The 21,997-nt window shown below is 55.0% G+C and overlaps 4 long non-coding RNA genes across 4 annotated transcripts; all 4 read right to left on the bottom strand.

Annotated features, from left to right (window-relative positions):
• Window positions 1–4,159: 4,159 nt before the first annotated feature.
• LOC128790231 (uncharacterized) lies at window positions 4,160–4,838 on the bottom strand. The gene is made up of 3 exons (XR_008431668.1): window positions 4,679–4,838; window positions 4,571–4,598; window positions 4,160–4,463 (listed from the first exon to the last, which is right to left on the bottom strand). It is a non-coding gene; the product is annotated as an uncharacterized LOC128790231 (long non-coding RNA).
• A 2,337-nt stretch (window positions 4,839–7,175) lies between these two features.
• Window positions 7,176–7,628, bottom strand: LOC128790313 (uncharacterized). Its single transcript, XR_008431693.1, has 3 exons — window positions 7,596–7,628; window positions 7,445–7,512; window positions 7,176–7,364 (listed from the first exon to the last, which is right to left on the bottom strand). It is a non-coding gene; the product is annotated as an uncharacterized LOC128790313 (long non-coding RNA).
• A 1,198-nt stretch (window positions 7,629–8,826) lies between these two features.
• Window positions 8,827–9,279, bottom strand: LOC128789978 (uncharacterized). The gene is made up of 3 exons (XR_008431596.1): window positions 9,247–9,279; window positions 9,096–9,163; window positions 8,827–9,015 (listed from the first exon to the last, which is right to left on the bottom strand). It is a non-coding gene; the product is annotated as an uncharacterized LOC128789978 (long non-coding RNA).
• Window positions 9,280–10,477: 1,198 nt separating this feature from the next.
• LOC128789936 (uncharacterized) lies at window positions 10,478–10,930 on the bottom strand. Its single transcript, XR_008431581.1, has 3 exons — window positions 10,898–10,930; window positions 10,747–10,814; window positions 10,478–10,666 (listed from the first exon to the last, which is right to left on the bottom strand). It is a non-coding gene; the product is annotated as an uncharacterized LOC128789936 (long non-coding RNA).
• Window positions 10,931–21,997: the final 11,067 nt, after the last annotated feature.

Here is a 21,997-nt window from a genome sequence, read left to right as displayed (position 1 = left end):
AACAAGACAAACAAGGGGACACAACAGGGGGAGAAAGCTCTGAGCGAGAAGAATGCCCTCTGGGAGCCAGAGACTGCAGAATGAGATGACCTAGCTGAGACTGATGGCGAGCCTCTAAGGCTCAGAGAACCCTGCAGGAACAAGATGCTAACTGAATGACCTATTCCAAGCAAGGCAGAGAAGGATGCCCGAGAATCCTAGCGTCAGAATGCTCTACGGATCTCCGCATTGCTACGAGTCCTAATCTGCTAGAACGCATCCTTGCCGTCACAATTGTCACAAATCACAGCTGTTGAGAACAGCCCAGAACAAGACCTCAAAAGACATCTGACCGGATGCTACTCCAAGGCCTGTGCGGGCTCCCGAGCCAAAGGTAAGAAGGAATCGGCACGGGGCCGAGGAACACAGAGATGAGAGATGCAAAGATGGACGCCCGGGCTTCCGATAAGCCCCTCAAAGGACTAAGGCAAAAGACACAGAAGGCACGACAGACAAGTGACACACCGTGCACCGGCACTGCTCTGCCCTGAGCACTTCAGCACTGTGAGGCTTTTCCTTTATGTGGCCTAAAGGGCCACCCCCATCTCCAAAGCTGCCTCCAAAAGCCCTCCCAGCGCCTCGCTTCCATCCCCTCTCAGGGTCCCAGCCCTCCACTTATCTCTCGGACGTCCGGGGACGAGAATCCACGTCCGGTGCCGAGGAAGGCCGCCTCGCCCGCTGGCAGTTTCCTAGAGTCACCGACTGTGGCCCCTTGCTCAGCTACAATCAAGAACACCAAACATCACTGCAGGATCTTAGCTGCACAGCGGCCAATAACCAATAACAATTCTGCTACTCACCATTCTCCTAAGAACGTCCGCCTCATCTGGCCGCGCCCGGAGGCCGATGCCCTCGCGGCAGGGTCTGCCTGGGTGAAGAGGAGACGAGGTGACGTGGCATCGCTGAAACTCCAGTGGACCCTGGCTCCTCCTCCCTAGCTCCCCGACTTACAGCAACTCCTCGGCCGCTCCTGAAGGCTCCCCGGGTGACACCTTCAAATGTCAAAGATCAAGGCTTCATCACAGATCCGTGCGCTGCTTCCCAAATTCCCACGAGAGTGACCAAGCGGGGGTCTGCGGCCCCGTTGCTGAGGGGGGTCTCGGCGTAATACGAGCGGACCGCCTAGAGCACGCAAACAAGAACGGAGCCTAAGAGCTGCACCGGGAATTGAGACCGGAGCAAGAACAAGTGCTGCCTGCCACCGCTCACTGCTCACCTTGCCCACTTACCTTGACCGCTAGTATCTGGCTTTAGTTCCTAAAAATAACAACAAAGAAAATAGCTGTAATACAGAGGCACCATTTATACTCCCCCTGCAAAGACAAACGGTGACTGACCTTCTCGGGGGACCCCCCTCACCCGGGACGGGGCCCTCTGCCACGGATTCCATCTGGCTGCATCTGAAAGAACGTGAGGACAAAAGTCAGAGCACTGCAGGATAACTTAACAGCTCCAGATAGCCTTCATCAATCTACAGATCCCATCTAGAGTCCAAATACACCCCACATTACAAATTTCCAGGCCCCAGGACACGCCCCATTCTAGACCTACACCAGGCTATGCAGCAGGGCAGAGCAGCTCCAGACCAAATACCCAGACACCCGTGACACAGAACAAGACAAACAAGGGGACACAACAGGGGGAGAAAGCTCTGAGCGAGAAGAATGCCCTCAGGGAGCCAGAGACTGCAGGATGAGATGACCTAGCTGAGACTGATGGCGAGCCTCTAAGGCTCAGAGAACCCTGCAGGAACAAGATGCTAACTGAATGACCTATTCCAAGCAAGGCAGAGACGGATGCCCGAGAATCCTAGCGTCAGAATGCTCTACGGATCTCCGCATTGCTACGAGTCCTAATCTGCTAGAACGCATCCTTGCCGTCACAATTGTCACAAATCACAGCTGTTGAGAACAGCCCAGAACAAGACCTCAAAAGACATCTGACCGGATGCTACTCCAAGGCCTGTGCGGGCTCCCGAGCCAAAGGTAAGAAGGAATCGGCACGGGGCCGAGGAACACAGAGATGAGAGATGCAAAGATGGACGCCCGGGCTTCCGATAAGCCCCTCAAAGGACTAAGGCAAAAGACACAGAAGGCACGACAGACAAGTGACACACCGTGCACCGGCACTGCTCTGCCCTGAGCACTTCAGCACTGTGAGGCTTTTCCTTTAGGTGGCCTAAAGGGCCACCCCCATCTCCAAAGCTGCCTCCAAAAGCCCTCCCAGCGCCTCGCTTCCATCCCCTCTCAGGGTCCCGGCCCTCCACTTATCTCTCGGACGTCCGGGGACGAGAATCCACGTCCGGTGCCGAGGAAGGCCGCCCCGCCCGCTGGCAGTTTCCTGGAGTCACCGACTGTGGCCCCTTGCTCAGCTACAATCAAGAACACCAAACATCACTGCAGGATCTTAGCTGCACAGCGGCCAATAACCAATAACAATTCTGCCACTCACCGTTCTCCTAAGAACGTCCGCCTCATCTGGCCGCGCCCGGAGGCCGATGCCCTCGCGGCAGGGTCTGCCTGGGTGAAGAGGAGACGAGGTGACGTGGCATCGCTGAAACTCGAGTGGACCCTGGCTCCTCCTCCCTAGCTCCCCGACTTACAGCAACTCCTCGGCCGCTCCTGAAGGCTCCCCGGGTGACACCTTCAAATGTCAAAGATCAAGGCTTCATCACAGATCCGTGCGCTGCTTCCCAAATTCCCACGAGAGTGACCAAGCGGGGGTCTGCGGCCCCGTTGCTGAGGGGGGTCTCGGCGTAATACGAGCGGACCGCCTAGAGCACGCAAACAAGAACGGAGCCTAAGAGCTGCACCGGGAATTGAGACCGGAGCAAGAACAAGTGCTGCCTGCCACCGCTCACTGCTCACCTTGCCCACTTACCTTGACTGCTAGTATCTGGCTTTAGTTCCTAAAAATAACAACAAAGAAAATAGCTGTAATACAGAGGCACCATTTATACTCCCCCTGCAAAGACAAACGGTGACTGACCTTCTTGGGGGACCCCCCTCACCCGGGACGGGGCCCTCTGCCACGGATTCCATCTGGCTGCATCTGAAAGAACGTTAGGACAAAAGTCAGAGCACTGCAGGATAACTTAACAGCTCCAGATAGCCTTCATCAATCTACAGATCCCATCTAGAGTCCAAATACACCCCACATTACAAATTTCCAGGCCCCAGGACACGCCCCATTCTAGACCTACACCAGGCTATGCAGCAGGGCAGAGCAGCTCCAGACCAAATACCCAGACACCCGTGACACAGAACAAGACAAACAAGGGGACACAACAGGGGGAGAAAGCTCTGAGCGAGAAGAATGCCCTCTGGGAGCCAGAGACTGCAGAATGAGATGACCTAGCTGAGACTGATGGCGAGCCTCTAAGGCTCAGAGAACCCTGCAGGAACAAGATGCTAACTGAATGACCTATTCCAAGCAAGGCAGAGAAGGATGCCCGAGAATCCTAGCGTCAGAATGCTCTACGGATCTCCGCATTGCTACGAGTCCTAATCTGCTAGAACGCATCCTTGCCGTCACAATTGTCACAAATCACAGCTGTTGAGAACAGCCCAGAACAAGACCTCAAAAGACATCTGACCGGATGCTACTCCAAGGCCTGTGCGGGCTCCCGAGCCAAAGGTAAGAAGGAATCGGCACGGGGCCGAGGAACACAGAGATGAGAGATGCAAAGATGGACGCCCGGGCTTCCGATAAGCCCCTCAAAGGACTAAGGCAAAAGACACAGAAGGCACGACAGACAAGTGACACACCGTGCACCGGCACTGCTCTGCCCTGAGCACTTCAGCACTGTGAGGCTTTTCCTTTATGTGGCCTAAAGGGCCACCCCCATCTCCAAAGCTGCCTCCAAAAGCCCTCCCAGCGCCTCGCTTCCATCCCCTCTCAGGGTCCCAGCCCTCCACTTATCTCTCGGACGTCCGGGGACGAGAATCCACGTCCGGTGCCGAGGAAGGCCGCCTCGCCCGCTGGCAGTTTCCTGGAGTCACCGACTGTGGCCCCTTGCTCAGCTACAATCAAGAACACCAAACATCACTGCAGGATCTTAGCTGCACAGCGGCCAATAACCAATAACAATTCTGCTACTCACCATTCTCCTAAGAACGTCCGCCTCATCTGGCCGCGCCCGGAGGCCGATGCCCTCGCGGCAGGGTCTGCCTGGGTGAAGAGGAGACGAGGTGACGTGGCATCGCTGAAACTCCAGTGGACCCTGGCTCCTCCTCCCTAGCTCCCCGACTTACAGCAACTCCTCGGCCGCTCCTGAAGGCTCCCCGGGTGACACCTTCAAATGTCAAAGATCAAGGCTTCATCACAGATCCGTGCGCTGCTTCCCAAATTCCCACGAGAGTGACCAAGCGGGGGTCTGCGGCCCCGTTGCTGAGGGGGGTCTCGGCGTAATACGAGCGGACCGCCTAGAGCACGCAAACAAGAACGGAGCCTAAGAGCTGCACCGGGAATTGAGACCGGAGCAAGAACAAGTGCTGCCTGCCACCGCTCACTGCTCACCTTGCCCACTTACCTTGACTGCTAGTATCTGGCTTTAGTTCCTAAAAATAACAACAAAGAAAATAGCTGTAATACAGAGGCACCATTTATACTCCCCCTGCAAAGACAAACGGTGACTGACCTTCTCGGGGGACCCCCCTCACCCGGGACGGGGCCCTCTGCCACGGATTCCATCTGGCTGCATCTGAAAGAACGTTAGGACAAAAGTCAGAGCACTGCAGGATAACTTAACAGCTCCAGATAGCCTTCATCAATCTACAGATCCCATCTAGAGTCCAAATACACCCCACATTACAAATTTCCAGGCCCCAGGACACGCCCCATTCTAGACCTACACCAGGCTATGCAGCAGGGCAGAGCAGCTCCAGACCAAATACCCAGACACCCGTGACACAGAACAAGACAAACAAGGGGACACAACAGGGGGAGAAAGCTCTGAGCGAGAAGAATGCCCTCAGGGAGCCAGAGACTGCAGGATGAGATGACCTAGCTGAGACTGATGGCGAGCCTCTAAGGCTCAGAGAACCCTGCAGGAACAAGATGCTAACTGAATGACCTATTCCAAGCAAGGCAGAGAAGGATGCCCGAGAATCCTAGCGTCAGAATGCTCTACGGATCTCCGCATTGCTACGAGTCCTAATCTGCTAGAACGCATCCTTGCCGTCACAATTGTCACAAATCACAGCTGTCGAGAACAGCCCAGAACAAGACCTCAAAAGACATCTGACCGGATGCTACTCCAAGGCCTGTGCGGGCTCCCGAGCCAAAGGTAAGAAGGAATCGGCACGGGGCCGAGGAACACAGAGATGAGAGATGCAAAGATGGACGCCCGGGCTTCCGATAAGCCCCTCAAAGGACTAAGGCAAAAGACACAGAAGGCACGACAGACAAGTGACACACCGTGCACCGGCACTGCTCTGCCCTGAGCACTTCAGCACTGTGAGGCTTTTCCTTTATGTGGCCTAAAGGGCCACCCCCATCTCCAAAGCTGCCTCCAAAAGCCCTCCCAGCGCCTCGCTTCCATCCCCTCTCAGGGTCCCGGCCCCTCCACTTATCTCTCGGACGTCCGGGGACGAGAATCCACGTCCGGTGCCGAGGAAGGCCGCCTCGCCCGCTGGCAGTTTCCTAGAGTCACCGACTGTGGCCCCTTGCTCAGCTACAATCAAGAACACCAAACATCACTGCAGGATCTTAGCTGCACAGCGGCCAATAACCAATAACAATTCTGCCACTCACCGTTCTCCTAAGAACGTCCGCCTCATCTGGCCGCGCCCGGAGGCCGATGCCCTCGCGGCAGGGTCTGCCTGGGTGAAGAGGAGACGAGGTGACGTGGCATCGCTGAAACTCCAGTGGACCCTGGCTCCTCCTCCCTAGCTCCCCGACTTACAGCAACTCCTCGGCCGCTCCTGAAGGCTCCCCGGGTGACACCTTCAAATGTCAAAGATCAAGGCTTCATCACAGATCCGTGCGCTGCTTCCCAAATTCCCACGAGAGTGACCAAGCGGGGGTCTGCGGCCCCGTTGCTGAGGGGGGTCTCGGCGTAATACGAGCGGACCGCCTAGAGCACGCAAACAAGAACGGAGCCTAAGAGCTGCACCGGGAATTGAGACCGGAGCAAGAACAAGTGCTGCCTGCCACCGCTCACTGCTCACCTTGCCCACTTACCTTGACCGCTAGTATCTGGCTTTAGTTCCTAAAAATAACAACAAAGAAAATAGCTGTAATACAGAGGCACCATTTATACTCCCCCTGCAAAGACAAACGGTGACTGACCTTCTCGGGGGACCCCCCTCACCCGGGACGGGGCCCTCTGCCACGGATTCCATCTGGCTGCGTCTGAAAGAACGTTAGGACAAAAGTCAGAGCACTGCAGGATAACTTAACAGCTCCAGATAGCCTTCATCAATCTACAGATCCCATCTAGAGTCCAAATACACCCCACATTACAAATTTCCAGGCCCCAGGACACGCCCCATTCTAGACCTACACCACGCTATGCAGCAGGGCAGAGCAGCTCCAGACCAAATACCCAGACACCCGTGACACAGAACAAGACAAACAAGGGGACACAACAGGGGGAGAAAGCTCTGAGCGAGAAGAATGCCCTCAGGGAGCCAGAGACTGCAGGATGAGATGACCTAGCTGAGACTGATGGCGAGCCTCTAAGGCTCAGAGAACCCTGCAGGAACAAGATGCTAACTGAATGACCTATTCCAAGCAAGGCAGAGAAGGATGCCCGAGAATCCTAGCGTCAGAATGCTCTACGGATCTCCGCATTGCTACGAGTCCTAATCTGCTAGAACGCATCCTTGCCGTCACAATTGTCACAAATCACAGCTGTCGAGAACAGCCCAGAACAAGACCTCAAAAGACATCTGACCGGATGCTACTCCAAGGCCTGTCCGGGCTCCCGAGCCAAAGGTAAGAAGGAATCGGCACGGGGCCGAGGAACACAGAGATGAGAGATGCAAAGATGGACGCCCGGGCTTCCGATAAGCCCCTCAAAGGACTAAGGCAAAAGACACAGAAGGCACGACAGACAAGTGACACACCGTGCACCGGCACTGCTCTGCCCTGAGCACTTCAGCACTGTGAGGCTTTTCCTTTAGGTGGCCTAAAGGGCCACCCCCATCTCCAAAGCTGCCTCCAAAAGCCCTCCCAGCGCCTCGCTTCCATCCCCTCTCAGGGTCCCGGCCCTCCACTTATCTCTCGGACGTCCGGGGACGAGAATCCACGTCCGGTGCCGAGGAAGGCCGCCCCGCCCGCTGGCAGTTTCCTGGAGTCACCGACTGTGGCCCCTTGCTCAGCTACAATCAAGAACACCAAACATCACTGCAGGATCTTAGCTGCACAGCGGCCAATAACCAATAACAATTCTGCCACTCACCGTTCTCCTAAGAACGTCCGCCTCATCTGGCCGCGCCCGGAGGCCGATGCCCTCGCGGCAGGGTCTGCCTGGGTGAAGAGGAGACGAGGTGACGTGGCATCGCTGAAACTCGAGTGGACCCTGGCTCCTCCTCCCTAGCTCCCCGACTTACAGCAACTCCTCGGCCGCTCCTGAAGGCTCCCCGGGTGACACCTTCAAATGTCAAAGATCAAGGCTTCATCACAGATCCGTGCGCTGCTTCCCAAATTCCCACGAGAGTGACGAAGCGGGGGTCTGCGGCCCCGTTGCTGAGGGGGGTCTCGGCGTAATACGAGCGGACCGCCTAGAGCACGCAAACAAGAACGGAGCCTAAGAGCTGCACCGGGAATTGAGACCGGAGCAAGAACAAGTGCTGCCTGCCACCGCTCACTGCTCACCTTGCCCACTTACCTTGACCGCTAGTATCTGGCTTTAGTTCCTAAAAATAACAACAAAGAAAATAGCTGTAATACAGAGGCACCATTTATACTCCCCCTGCAAAGACAAACGGTGACTGACCTTCTTGGGGGACCCCCCTCACCCGGGACGGGGCCCTCTGCCACGGATTCCATCTGGCTGCGTCTGAAAGAACGTTAGGACAAAAGTCAGAGCACTGCAGGATAACTTAACAGCTCCAGATAGCCTTCATCAATCTACAGATCCCATCTAGAGTCCAAATACACCCCACATTACAAATTTCCAGGCCCCAGGACACGCCCCATTCTAGACCTACACCAGGCTATGCAGCAGGGCAGAGCAGCTCCAGACCAAATACCCAGACACCCGTGACACAGAACAAGACAAACAAGGGGACACAACAGGGGGAGAAAGCTCTGAGCGAGAAGAATGCCCTCAGGGAGCCAGAGACTGCAGGATGAGATGACCTAGCTGAGACTGATGGCGAGCCTCTAAGGCTCAGAGAACCCTGCAGGAACAAGATGCTAACTGAATGACCTATTCCAAGCAAGGCAGAGAAGGATGCCCGAGAATCCTAGCGTCAGAATGCTCTACGGATCTCCGCATTGCTACGAGTCCTAATCTGCTAGAACGCATCCTTGCCGTCACAATTGTCACAAATCACAGCTGTCGAGAACAGCCCAGAACAAGACCTCAAAAGACATCTGACCGGATGCTACTCCAAGGCCTGTCCGGGCTCCCGAGCCAAAGGTAAGAAGGAATCGGCACGGGGCCGAGGAACACAGAGATGAGAGATGCAAAGATGGACGCCCGGGCTTCCGATAAGCCCCTCAAAGGACTAAGGCAAAAGACACAGAAGGCACGACAGACAAGTGACACACCGTGCACCGGCACTGCTCTGCCCTGAGCACTTCAGCACTGTGAGGCTTTTCCTTTAGGTGGCCTAAAGGGCCACCCCCATCTCCAAAGCTGCCTCCAAAAGCCCTCCCAGCGCCTCGCTTCCATCCCCTCTCAGGGTCCCGGCCCTCCACTTATCTCTCGGACGTCCGGGGACGAGAATCCACGTCCGGTGCCGAGGAAGGCCGCCTCGCCCGCTGGCAGTTTCCTAGAGTCACCGACTGTGGCCCCTTGCTCAGCTACAATCAAGAACACCAAACATCACTGCAGGATCTTAGCTGCACAGCGGCCAATAACCAATAACAATTCTGCCACTCACCGTTCTCCTAAGAACGTCCGCCTCATCTGGCCGCGCCCGGAGGCCGATGCCCTCGCGGCAGGGTCTGCCTGGGTGAAGAGGAGACGAGGTGACGTGGCATCGCTGAAACTCGAGTGGACCCTGGCTCCTCCTCCCTAGCTCCCCGACTTACAGCAACTCCTCGGCCGCTCCTGAAGGCTCCCCGGGTGACACCTTCAAATGTCAAAGATCAAGGCTTCATCACAGATCCGTGCGCTGCTTCCCAAATTCCCACGAGAGTGACCAAGCGGGGGTCTGCGGCCCCGTTGCTGAGGGGGGTCTCGGCGTAATACGAGCGGACCGCCTAGAGCACGCAAACAAGAACGGAGCCTAAGAGCTGCACCGGGAATTGAGACCGGAGCAAGAACAACTGCTGCCTGCCACCGCTCACTGCTCACCTTGCCCACTTACCTTGACCGCTAGTATCTGGCTTTAGTTCCTAAAAATAACAACAAAGAAAATAGCTGTAATACAGAGGCACCATTTATACTCCCCCTGCAAAGACAAACGGTGACTGACCTTCTCGGGGGACCCCCCTCACCCGGGACGGGGCCCTCTGCCACGGATTCCATCTGGCTGCGTCTGAAAGAACGTTAGGACAAAAGTCAGAGCACTGCAGGATAACTTAACAGCTCCAGATAGCCTTCATCAATCTACAGATCCCATCTAGAGTCCAAATACACCCCACATTACAAATTTCCAGGCCCCAGGACACGCCCCATTCTAGACCTACACCACGCTATGCAGCAGGGCAGAGCAGCTCCAGACCAAATACCCAGACACCCGTGACACAGAACAAGACAAACAAGGGGACACAACAGGGGGAGAAAGCTCTGAGCGAGAAGAATGCCCTCAGGGAGCCAGAGACTGCAGGATGAGATGACCTAGCTGAGACTGATGGCGAGCCTCTAAGGCTCAGAGAACCCTGCAGGAACAAGATGCTAACTGAATGACCTATTCCAAGCAAGGCAGAGAAGGATGCCCGAGAATCCTAGCGTCAGAATGCTCTACGGATCTCCGCATCGCTACGAGTCCTAATCTGCTAGAACGCATCCTTGCCGTCACAATTGTCACAAATCACAGCTGTCGAGAACAGCCCAGAACAAGACCTCAAAAGACATCTGACCGGATGCTACTCCAAGGCCTGTGCGGGCTCCCGAGCCAAAGGTAAGAAGGAATCGGCACGGGGCCGAGGAACACAGAGATGAGAGATGCAAAGATGGACGCCCGGGCTTCCGATAAGCCCCTCAAAGGACTAAGGCAAAAGACACAGAAGGCACGACAGACAAGTGACACACCGTGCACCGGCACTGCTCTGCCCTGAGCACTTCAGCACTGTGAGGCTTTTCCTTTATGTGGCCTAAAGGGCCACCCCCATCTCCAAAGCTGCCTCCAAAAGCCCTCCCAGCGCCTCGCTTCCATCCCCTCTCAGGGTCCCGGCCCTCCACTTATCTCTCGGACGTCCGGGGACGAGAATCCACGTCCGGTGCCGAGGAAGGCCGCCTCGCCCGCTGGCAGTTTCCTAGAGTCACCGACTGTGGCCCCTTGCTCAGCTACAATCAAGAACACCAAACATCACTGCAGGATCTTAGCTGCACAGCGGCCAATAACCAATAACAATTCTGCCACTCACCGTTCTCCTAAGAACGTCCGCCTCATCTGGCCGCGCCCGGAGGCCGATGCCCTCGCGGCAGGGTCTGCCTGGGTGAAGAGGAGACGAGGTGACGTGGCATCGCTGAAACTCGAGTGGACCCTGGCTCCTCCTCCCTAGCTCCCCGACTTACAGCAACTCCTCGGCCGCTCCTGAAGGCTCCCCGGGTGACACCTTCAAATGTCAAAGATCAAGGCTTCATCACAGATCCGTGCGCTGCTTCCCAAATTCCCACGAGAGTGACCAAGCGGGGGTCTGCGGCCCCGTTGCTGAGGGGGGTCTCGGCGTAATACGAGCGGACCGCCTAGAGCACGCAAACAAGAACGGAGCCTAAGAGCTGCACCGGGAATTGAGACCGGAGCAAGAACAAGTGCTGCCTGCCACCGCTCACTGCTCACCTTGCCCACTTACCTTGACCGCTAGTATCTGGCTTTAGTTCCTAAAAATAACAACAAAGAAAATAGCTGTAATACAGAGGCACCATTTATACTCCCCCTGCAAAGACAAACGGTGACTGACCTTCTCGGGGGACCCCCCTCACCCGGGACGGGGCCCTCTGCCACGGATTCCATCTGGCTGCGTCTGAAAGAACGTTAGGACAAAAGTCAGAGCACTGCAGGATAACTTAACAGCTCCAGATAGCCTTCATCAATCTACAGATCCCATCTAGAGTCCAAATACACCCCACATTACAAATTTCCAGGCCCCAGGACACGCCCCATTCTAGACCTACACCACGCTATGCAGCAGGGCAGAGCAGCTCCAGACCAAATACCCAGACACCCGTGACACAGAACAAGACAAACAAGGGGACACAACAGGGGGAGAAAGCTCTGAGCGAGAAGAATGCCCTCAGGGAGCCAGAGACTGCAGGATGAGATGACCTAGCTGAGACTGATGGCGAGCCTCTAAGGCTCAGAGAACCCTGCAGGAACAAGATGCTAACTGAATGACCTATTCCAAGCAAGGCAGAGAAGGATGCCCGAGAATCCTAGCGTCAGAATGCTCTACGGATCTCCGCATTGCTACGAGTCCTAATCTGCTAGAACGCATCCTTGCCGTCACAATTGTCACAAATCACAGCTGTCGAGAACAGCCCAGAACAAGACCTCAAAAGACATCTGACCGGATGCTACTCCAAGGCCTGTGCGGGCTCCCGAGCCAAAGGTAAGAAGGAATCGGCACGGGGCCGAGGAACACAGAGATGAGAGATGCAAAGATGGACGCCCGGGCTTCCGATAAGCCCCTCAAAGGACTAAGGCAAAAGACACAGAAGGCACGACAGACAAGTGACACACCGTGCACCGGCACTGCTCTGCCCTGAGCACTTCAGCACTGTGAGGCTTTTCCTTTAGGTGGCCTAAAGGGCCACCCCCATCTCCAAAGCTGCCTCCAAAAGCCCTCCCAGCGCCTCGCTTCCATCCCCTCTCAGGGTCCCGGCCCTCCACTTATCTCTCGGACGTCCGGGGACGAGAATCCACGTCCGGTGCCGAGGAAGGCCGCCTCGCCCGCTGGCAGTTTCCTGGAGTCACCGACTGTGGCCCCTTGCTCAGCTACAATCAAGAACACCAAACATCACTGCAGGATCTTAGCTGCACAGCGGCCAATAACCAATAACAATTCTGCCACTCACCGTTCTCCTAAGAACGTCCGCCTCATCTGGCCGCGCCCGGAGGCCGATGCCCTCGCGGCAGGGTCTGCCTGGGTGAAGAGGAGACGAGGTGACGTGGCATCGCTGAAACTCCAGTGGACCCTGGCTCCTCCTCCCTAGCTCCCCGACTTACAGCAACTCCTCGGCCGCTCCTGAAGGCTCCCCGGGTGACACCTTCAAATGTCAAAGATCAAGGCTTCATCACAGATCCGTGCGCTGCTTCCCAAATTCCCACGAGAGTGACCAAGCGGGGGTCTGCGGCCCCGTTGCTGAGGGGGGTCTCGGCGTAATACGAGCGGACCGCCTAGAGCACGCAAACAAGAACGGAGCCTAAGAGCTGCACCGGGAATTGAGACCGGAGCAAGAACAAGTGCTGCCTGCCACCGCTCACTGCTCACCTTGCCCACTTACCTTGACCGCTAGTATCTGGCTTTAGTTCCTAAAAATAACAACAAAGAAAATAGCTGTAATACAGAGGCACCATTTATACTCCCCCTGCAAAGACAAACGGTGACTGACCTTCTCGGGGGACCCCCTCACCCGGGACGGGGCCCTCTGCCACGGATTCCATCTGGCTGCGTCTGAAAGAACGTTAGGACAAAAGTCAGAGCACTGCAGGATAACTTAACAGCTCCAGATAGCCTTCATCAATCTACAGATCCCATCTAGAGTCCAAATACACCCCACATTACAAATTTCCAGGCCCCAGGACACGCCCCATTCTAGACCTACACCAGGCTATGCAGCAGGGCAGAGCAGCTCCAGACCAAATACCCAGACACCCGTGACACAGAACAAGACAAACAAGGGGACACAACAGGGGGAGAAAGCTCTGAGCGAGAAGAATGCCCTCAGGGAGCCAGAGACTGCAGGATGAGATGACCTAGCTGAGACTGATGGCGAGCCTCTAAGGCTCAGAGAACCCTGCAGGAACAAGATGCTAACTGAATGACCTATTCCAAGCAAGGCAGAGAAGGATGCCCGAGAATCCTAGCGTCAGAATGCTCTACGGATCTCCGCATTGCTACGAGTCCTAATCTGCTAGAACGCATCCTTGCCGTCACAATTGTCACAAATCACAGCTGTCGAGAACAGCCCAGAACAAGACCTCAAAAGACATCTGACCGGATGCTACTCCAAGGCCTGTGCGGGCTCCCGAGCCAAAGGTAAGAAGGAATCGGCACGGGGCCGAGGAACACAGAGATGAGAGATGCAAAGATGGACGCCCGGGCTTCCGATAAGCCCCTCAAAGGACTAAGGCAAAAGACACAGAAGGCACGACAGACAAGTGACACACCGTGCACCGGCACTGCTCTGCCCTGAGCACTTCAGCACTGTGAGGCTTTTCCTTTAGGTGGCCTAAAGGGCCACCCCCATCTCCAAAGCTGCCTCCAAAAGCCCTCCCAGCGCCTCGCTTCCATCCCCTCTCAGGGTCCCGGCCCTCCACTTATCTCTCGGACGTCCGGGGACGAGAATCCACGTCCGGTGCCGAGGAAGGCCGCCCCGCCCGCTGGCAGTTTCCTAGAGTCACCGACTGTGGCCCCTTGCTCAGCTACAATCAAGAACACCAAACATCACTGCAGGATCTTAGCTGCACAGCGGCCAATAACCAATAACAATTCTGCTACTCACCATTCTCCTAAGAACGTCCGCCTCATCTGGCCGCGCCCGGAGGCCGATGCCCTCGCGGCAGGGTCTGCCTGGGTGAAGAGGAGACGAGGTGACGTGGCATCGCTGAAACTCGAGTGGACCCTGGCTCCTCCTCCCTAGCTCCCCGACTTACAGCAACTCCTCGGCCGCTCCTGAAGGCTCCCCGGGTGACACCTTCAAATGTCAAAGATCAAGGCTTCATCACAGATCCGTGCGCTGCTTCCCAAATTCCCACGAGAGTGACCAAGCGGGGGTCTGCGGCCCCGTTGCTGAGGGGGGTCTCGGCGTAATACGAGCGGACCGCCTAGAGCACGCAAACAAGAACGGAGCCTAAGAGCTGCACCGGGAATTGAGACCGGAGCAAGAACAAGTGCTGCCTGCCACCGCTCACTGCTCACCTTGCCCACTTACCTTGACCGCTAGTATCCGGCTTTAGTTCCTAAAAATAACAACAAAGAAAATAGCTGTAATACAGAGGCACCATTTATACTCCCCCTGCAAAGACAAACGGTGACTGACCTTCTCGGGGGACCCCCCTCACCCGGGACGGGGCCCTCTGCCACGGATTCCATCTGGCTGCATCTGAAAGAACGTGAGGACAAAAGTCAGAGCACTGCAGGATAACTTAACAGCTCCAGATAGCCTTCATCAATCTACAGATCCCATCTAGAGTCCAAATACACCCCACATTACAAATTTCCAGGCCCCAGGACACGCCCCATTCTAGACCTACACCAGGCTATGCAGCAGGGCAGAGCAGCTCCAGACCAAATACCCAGACACCCGTGACACAGAACAAGACAAACAAGGGGACACAACAGGGGGAGAAAGCTCTGAGCGAGAAGAATGCCCTCAGGGAGCCAGAGACTGCAGGATGAGATGACCTAGCTGAGACTGATGGCGAGCCTCTAAGGCTCAGAGAACCCTGCAGGAACAAGATGCTAACTGAATGACCTATTCCAAGCAAGGCAGAGAAGGATGCCCGAGAATCCTAGCGTCAGAATGCTCTACGGATCTCCGCATTGCTACGAGTCCTAATCTGCTAGAACGCATCCTTGCCGTCACAATTGTCACAAATCACAGCTGTCGAGAACAGCCCAGAACAAGACCTCAAAAGACATCTGACCGGATGCTACTCCAAGGCCTGTGCGGGCTCCCGAGCCAAAGGTAAGAAGGAATCGGCACGGGGCCGAGGAACACAGAGATGAGAGATGCAAAGATGGACGCCCGGGCTTCCGATAAGCCCCTCAAAGGACTAAGGCAAAAGACACAGAAGGCACGACAGACAAGTGACACACCGTGCACCGGCACTGCTCTGCCCTGAGCACTTCAGCACTGTGAGGCTTTTCCTTTATGTGGCCTAAAGGGCCACCCCCATCTCCAAAGCTGCCTCCAAAAGCCCTCCCAGCGCCTCGCTTCCATCCCCTCTCAGGGTCCCAGCCCTCCACTTATCTCTCGGACGTCCGGGGACGAGAATCCACGTCCGGTGCCGAGGAAGGCCGCCTCGCCCGCTGGCAGTTTCCTAGAGTCACCGACTGTGGCCCCTTGCTCAGCTACAATCAAGAACACCAAACATCACTGCAGGATCTTAGCTGCACAGCGGCCAATAACCAATAACAATTCTGCTACTCACCATTCTCCTAAGAACGTCCGCCTCATCTGGCCGCGCCCGGAGGCCGATGCCCTCGCGGCAGGGTCTGCCTGGGTGAAGAGGAGACGAGGTGACGTGGCATCGCTGAAACTCGAGTGGACCCTGGCTCCTCCTCCCTAGCTCCCCGACTTACAGCAACTCCTCGGCCGCTCCTGAAGGCTCCCCGGGTGACACCTTCAAATGTCAAAGATCAAGGCTTCATCACAGATCCGTGCGCTGCTTCCCAAATTCCCACGAGAGTGACCAAGCGGGGGTCTGCGGCCCCGTTGCTGAGGGGGGTCTCGGCGTAATACGAGCGGACCGCCTAGAGCACGCAAACAAGAACGGAGCCTAAGAGCTGCACCGGGAATTGAGACCGGAGCAAGAACAAGTGCTGCCTGCCACCGCTCACTGCTCACCTTGCCCACTTACCTTGACCGCTAGTATCCGGCTTTAGTTCCTAAAAATAACAACAAAGAAAATAGCTGTAATACAGAGGCACCATTTATACTCCCCCTGCAAAGACAAACGGTGACTGACCTTCTCGGGGGACCCCCCTCACCCGGGACGGGGCCCTCTGCCACGGATTCCATCTGGCTGCATCTGAAAGAACGTGAGGACAAAAGTCAGAGCACTGCAGGATAACTTAACAGCTCCAGATAGCCTTCATCAATCTACAGATCCCATCTAGAGTCCAAATACACCCCACATTACAAATTTCCAGGCCCCAGGACACGCCCCATTCTAGACCTACACCAGGCTATGCAGCAGGGCAGAGCAGCTCCAGACCAAATACCCAGACACCCGTGACACAGAACAAGACAAACAAGGGGACACAACAGGGGGAGAAAGCTCTGAGCGAGAAGAATGCCCTCAGGGAGCCAGAGACTGCAGGATGAGATGACCTAGCTGAGACTGATGGCGAGCCTCTAAGGCTCAGAGAACCCTGCAGGAACAAGATGCTAACTGAATGACCTATTCCAAGCAAGGCAGAGAAGGATGCCCGAGAATCCTAGCGTCAGAATGCTCTACGGATCTCCGCATCGCTACGAGTCCTAATCTGCTAGAACGCATCCTTGCCGTCACAATTGTCACAAATCACAGCTGTTGAGAACAGCCCAGAACAAGACCTCAAAAGACATCTGACCGGATGCTACTCCAAGGCCTGTGCGGGCTCCCGAGCCAAAGGTAAGAAGGAATCGGCACGGGGCCGAGGAACACAGAGATGAGAGATGCAAAGATGGACGCCCGGGCTTCCGATAAGCCCCTCAAAGGACTAAGGCAAAAGACACAGAAGGCACGACAGACAAGTGACACACCGTGCACCGGCACTGCTCTGCCCTGAGCACTTCAGCACTGTGAGGCTTTTCCTTTATGTGGCCTAAAGGGCCACCCCCATCTCCAAAGCTGCCTCCAAAAGCCCTCCCAGCGCCTCGCTTCCATCCCCTCTCAGGGTCCCAGCCCTCCACTTATCTCTCGGACGTCCGGGGACGAGAATCCACGTCCGGTGCCGAGGAAGGCCGCCCCGCCCGCTGGCAGTTTCCTAGAGTCACCGACTGTGGCCCCTTGCTCAGCTACAATCAAGAACACCAAACATCACTGCAGGATCTTAGCTGCACAGCGGCCAATAACCAATAACAATTCTGCTACTCACCATTCTCCTAAGAACGTCCGCCTCATCTGGCCGCGCCCGGAGGCCGATGCCCTCGCGGCAGGGTCTGCCTGGGTGAAGAGGGGACGAGGTGACGTGGCATCGCTGAAACTCGAGTGGACCCTGGCTCCTCCTCCCTAGCTCCCCGACTTACAGCAACTCCTCGGCCGCTCCTGAAGGCTCCCCGGGTGACACCTTCAAATGTCAAAGATCAAGGCTTCATCACAGATCCGTGCGCTGCTTCCCAAATTCCCACGAGAGTGACCAAGCGGGGGTCTGCGGCCCCGTTGCTGAGGGGGGTCTCGGCGTAATACGAGCGGACCGCCTAGAGCACGCAAACAAGAACGGAGCCTAAGAGCTGCACCGGGAATTGAGACCGGAGCAAGAACAAGTGCTGCCTGCCACCGCTCACTGCTCACCTTGCCCACTTACCTTGACCGCTAGTATCCGGCTTTAGTTCCTAAAAATAACAACAAAGAAAATAGCTGTAATACAGAGGCACCATTTATACTCCCCCTGCAAAGACAAACGGTGACTGACCTTCTCGGGGGACCCCCCTCACCCGGGACGGGGCCCTCTGCCACGGATTCCATCTGGCTGCATCTGAAAGAACGTGAGGACAAAAGTCAGAGCACTGCAGGATAACTTAACAGCTCCAGATAGCCTTCATCAATCTACAGATCCCATCTAGAGTCCAAATACACCCCACATTACAAATTTCCAGGCCCCAGGACACGCCCCATTCTAGACCTACACCAGGCTATGCAGCAGGGCAGAGCAGCTCCAGACCAAATACCCAGACACCCGTGACACAGAACAAGACAAACAAGGGGACACAACAGGGGGAGAAAGCTCTGAGCGAGAAGAATGCCCTCAGGGAGCCAGAGACTGCAGAATGAGATGACCTAGCTGAGACTGATGGCGAGCCTCTAAGGCGCAGAGAACCCTGCAGGAACAAGATGCTAACTGAATGACCTATTCCAAGCAAGGCAGAGAAGGATGCCCGAGAATCCTAGCGTCAGAATGCTCTACGGATCTCCGCATCGCTACGAGTCCTAATCTGCTAGAACGCATCCTTGCCGTCACAATTGTCACAAATCACAGCTGTTGAGAACAGCCCAGAACAAGACCTCAAAAGACATCTGACCGGATGCTACTCCAAGGCCTGTGCGGGCTCCCGAGCCAAAGGTAAGAAGGAATCGGCACGGGGCCGAGGAACACAGAGATGAGAGATGCAAAGATGGACGCCCGGGCTTCCGATAAGCCCCTCAAAGGACTAAGGCAAAAGACACAGAAGGCACGACAGACAAGTGACACACCGTGCACCGGCACTGCTCTGCCCTGAGCACTTCAGCACTGTGAGGCTTTTCCTTTATGTGGCCTAAAGGGCCACCCCCATCTCCAAAGCTGCCTCCAAAAGCCCTCCCAGCGCCTCGCTTCCATCCCCTCTCAGGGTCCCAGCCCTCCACTTATCTCTCGGACGTCCGGGGACGAGAATCCACGTCCGGTGCCGAGGAAGGCCGCCTCGCCCGCTGGCAGTTTCCTAGAGTCACCGACTGTGGCCCCTTGCTCAGCTACAATCAAGAACACCAAAGAAACCTGTTACCATAAACAGTATTTCCCATATTCTCTGCAACAACAAAACAAAACATGCACGACAATCAAACAAACTAAATGAATATAACCTCTATTATACAATAAACAATAATGCAATTCCCAATATAATTAATACCTCAGTGATTAACTACAGGAGAGTACCTACAACCCATCAAAACGAACACTACGTACTCACACTTATAAAAGCTCCTACAGCAGAATTATAAACCTACCCTCTACTTCATGGTGTGACCCATATAAACCTTTGTAAACCTTAAACAACAAATTCTGGTAAAATTTTACTGTTCTAACTATGTTTTTATAGCATAAAAATATTACTAAATAATAATAAAAAATCAAAGCAAAAAAATCTAAGAAATCTCAGAAAAAAAAATATTCAAAAATACTCAATTCCAAAAACCCCTTGTCATCAGCACCTGAAACAAGAACCATAACATTCAAGAAGTACACCATGTCCGTTATCATACATCAGATACGAACAAAATAAAAAGATACAATCAATTCCTAAGAACCGCCTCAAAATCACTACATGAAGGAACTTTAGAAAATTAAAAGCCGCGCTCCCGGCACCGGGCGGAACGCAGCTTCCGGTAAGAAAGCGGCTCCTCCGGCGGCTCCTGAGGGCTGCAGGGGGCCCCGGCCGCGCCCGAGCCCCGCGCCCGGAGCGGCCGGCACCGGCCGGCACCGGCGCAGCGCCCGCGCCGCCTCTCCCGCCCGCCGGCCCGGCAAAGCTCCCCTCGGCTCCGCACGCCTCGCTCCGGCGCGGCTCCGGCAGTCCCGCGCCAGCCCCGCCGCGCCCAAGTCCCCTTCCACCTCGGCAGCTCCCCGGGCAACGCCAGCAGCTCCCGCGCCACAGCCTTGGCTGCCGGGCCAGGGGCACAAGAAGCGCCCTCCAATGCAGCGGCACAGCCCGATCCCAACCCTTCAAACGCTGCGAGAGCTGCAGCCTCCTTCAATTCAACCCCCGGAACTTACGCCACACTCAGGTGCTCGCCTCACTTCAACAAGGGCAAATAAATGTGTTCTCCCCTTCAGTTTCAGCCCCTATAAGAGCAGAAAAGAAGGGACTTTCCTCAAATGATGGTAAAAGGGGGATTTTTACCGCAATCCAAACCCTTTACAAGGACGGACAACACGTCCCCTACAAACTACCCCCTCCATTTAAACCTCGGGATGATGAAAATGGGGGGGCTACCCTCAAGTCAAAACCCAGCATACAACAACAACATTTTTCCCCTTCTATTTGAAATAGAACACAGGGATTTCCTGCCACCCCGGGATACCCCTAACACCCTGGAAAAGGCATGTTTTCCTTCAATCAAGACCCTCAAAACCACGAGTGCATGGGAATCCCTCCCAGTTCAAACACAGACAATATTGGAAGAGAAGTTGCTTCCCTCATTTTGAATTTCTTTTGTCTTAATAAACCCTAGTTTGTTTGGGGTTGTTTGTTTGTTAATTTTTGGTGGTTTTTTGTTTGTTTGTGGGTTTGTTTTTTTTTTTTTTTTTTTTTTTTTTGTTTTTTTTTTTTTTTTTTTTTTTTTTTTTTGTTTTTGTTTTTGTTTTGTTTTTTTCGGGAAGCAAGCGGGAGGGCTTTGCAAAACGAAATTTAAAAGGGAAAGGAGGAAAGTCCCCGCTACAAAGGCACACCGGCTCACCTGTTTGGCTGCTGTTTCCCAGCACAAAGGTTTGTCCTTCGGCCCCTCCTTTGAGCAATGCTCCAGGTATCCAAGCGATCCCCCAGACCCTGTCTGAAGCTCTCACCGTCCTTCCATGAGACAACCCCGGGAGCCCCCCCTAAACTCCCCTTCTCGAACAGCTCCGTGCAAGAATGAGCTGAGTCAAACCCCCTAAAACAGCCGCCGGCAGGAGCCGCCCCCTCATCATCCTCACAGCTCACACCTGGGGCTGCTCTGAGCCCTCATCATCCTCACAGCTCACACCTGGGGCTGCTCTGAGCCCTCATCATCCTCACAGCTCACACCTGGGGCTGCTCTGAGCCCTCATCATCCTCACAGCTCACACCTGGCGCTGTTGCCACTCTCCAACAGCGCCTCTCCCTGTCCAGCACACAGCCCACTTCTCACAGACACACACCAAGCAGAAATCCACTAGGGGTGTTGGCTTTTCTTAGTCCGTCTGATTAGACGGTTAAAACACGCACATGCATTGATGGTCATTGAGGGAAAGCTTTCCAGTGGAGAAAATAGTCATTTTGGAAGCACACTTTGATACACCTTCAGAAAAAGCAGAATCAGCACCAGCTCCTAAGACCCTTGCTGAGGAACCCAGCCCTCCTTGGAACACCCAAAGCAGCAGACCTCGAAAAAGGAGGGGAAAAGTCAAGCTTGGAGTGGAAAAAGAGAACATAAGTACACCAGCCTTTCAAAATGCCTGCACACAGCAATAGTGGGAACCAGTCACATTTCTCCTTTCCTTGCTTTCTGTGATGACATAAATATGAAGTAAAAACACGTTAAACAAAAGGCAGAGCTAGGATTTTACAGGTCTTCATTTTGGCAGTCTGGATGACAAACGCCTCTTACGGGACTGCGACACGTTTTGGGGACTGGCAGAGAATGGAGGCAAAAGGTGCCAGAGCGCCCTTTCTATTCCCTTCAGCCCCTGCAGCTGTTCTGATGGTTTCAGGGCACTTGCTTGGTTCATTCCTAGATCAAAACGTTATTTTACCAATACCTATAAAAACGAAACATTTGACAGGATGTAGTATTCTACACACCCCCCTCCCTGTGCATTTTGGGGCAGCTTTGGGTCCCTCGAGGGGACGGCATGACCCCCCCTCATTCGCCACCCACCTGCTCCTCCGCCGTAGCGTGCCTCCCTCTCCTAGGGACCTTAGGGTGCCCCAAATGACACCAGAGCCCCGAGTCTTCACCCCTTTTTCCTGGCCCCCAAAGAAGGCACAGAACGAGTCTTAACTGCCCTGGACAGCAGCCCAGCACTTGCTTCCATCCCTTTCCACATGTACATCCCCCCCGAAAGGGACTCTGCCGCAACAAGAAAAGGGGGCAGC

This window comes from Vidua chalybeata, chromosome 6 (genome assembly GCF_026979565.1).
Source record: "Vidua chalybeata isolate OUT-0048 chromosome 6, bVidCha1 merged haplotype, whole genome shotgun sequence".
Taxonomy (NCBI): Eukaryota; Metazoa; Chordata; class Aves; order Passeriformes; family Viduidae; genus Vidua; species Vidua chalybeata.
The sequence above is the reverse complement of the archived record's forward strand: the minus strand, read 5'-3'. Positions and strand labels throughout refer to the sequence as shown.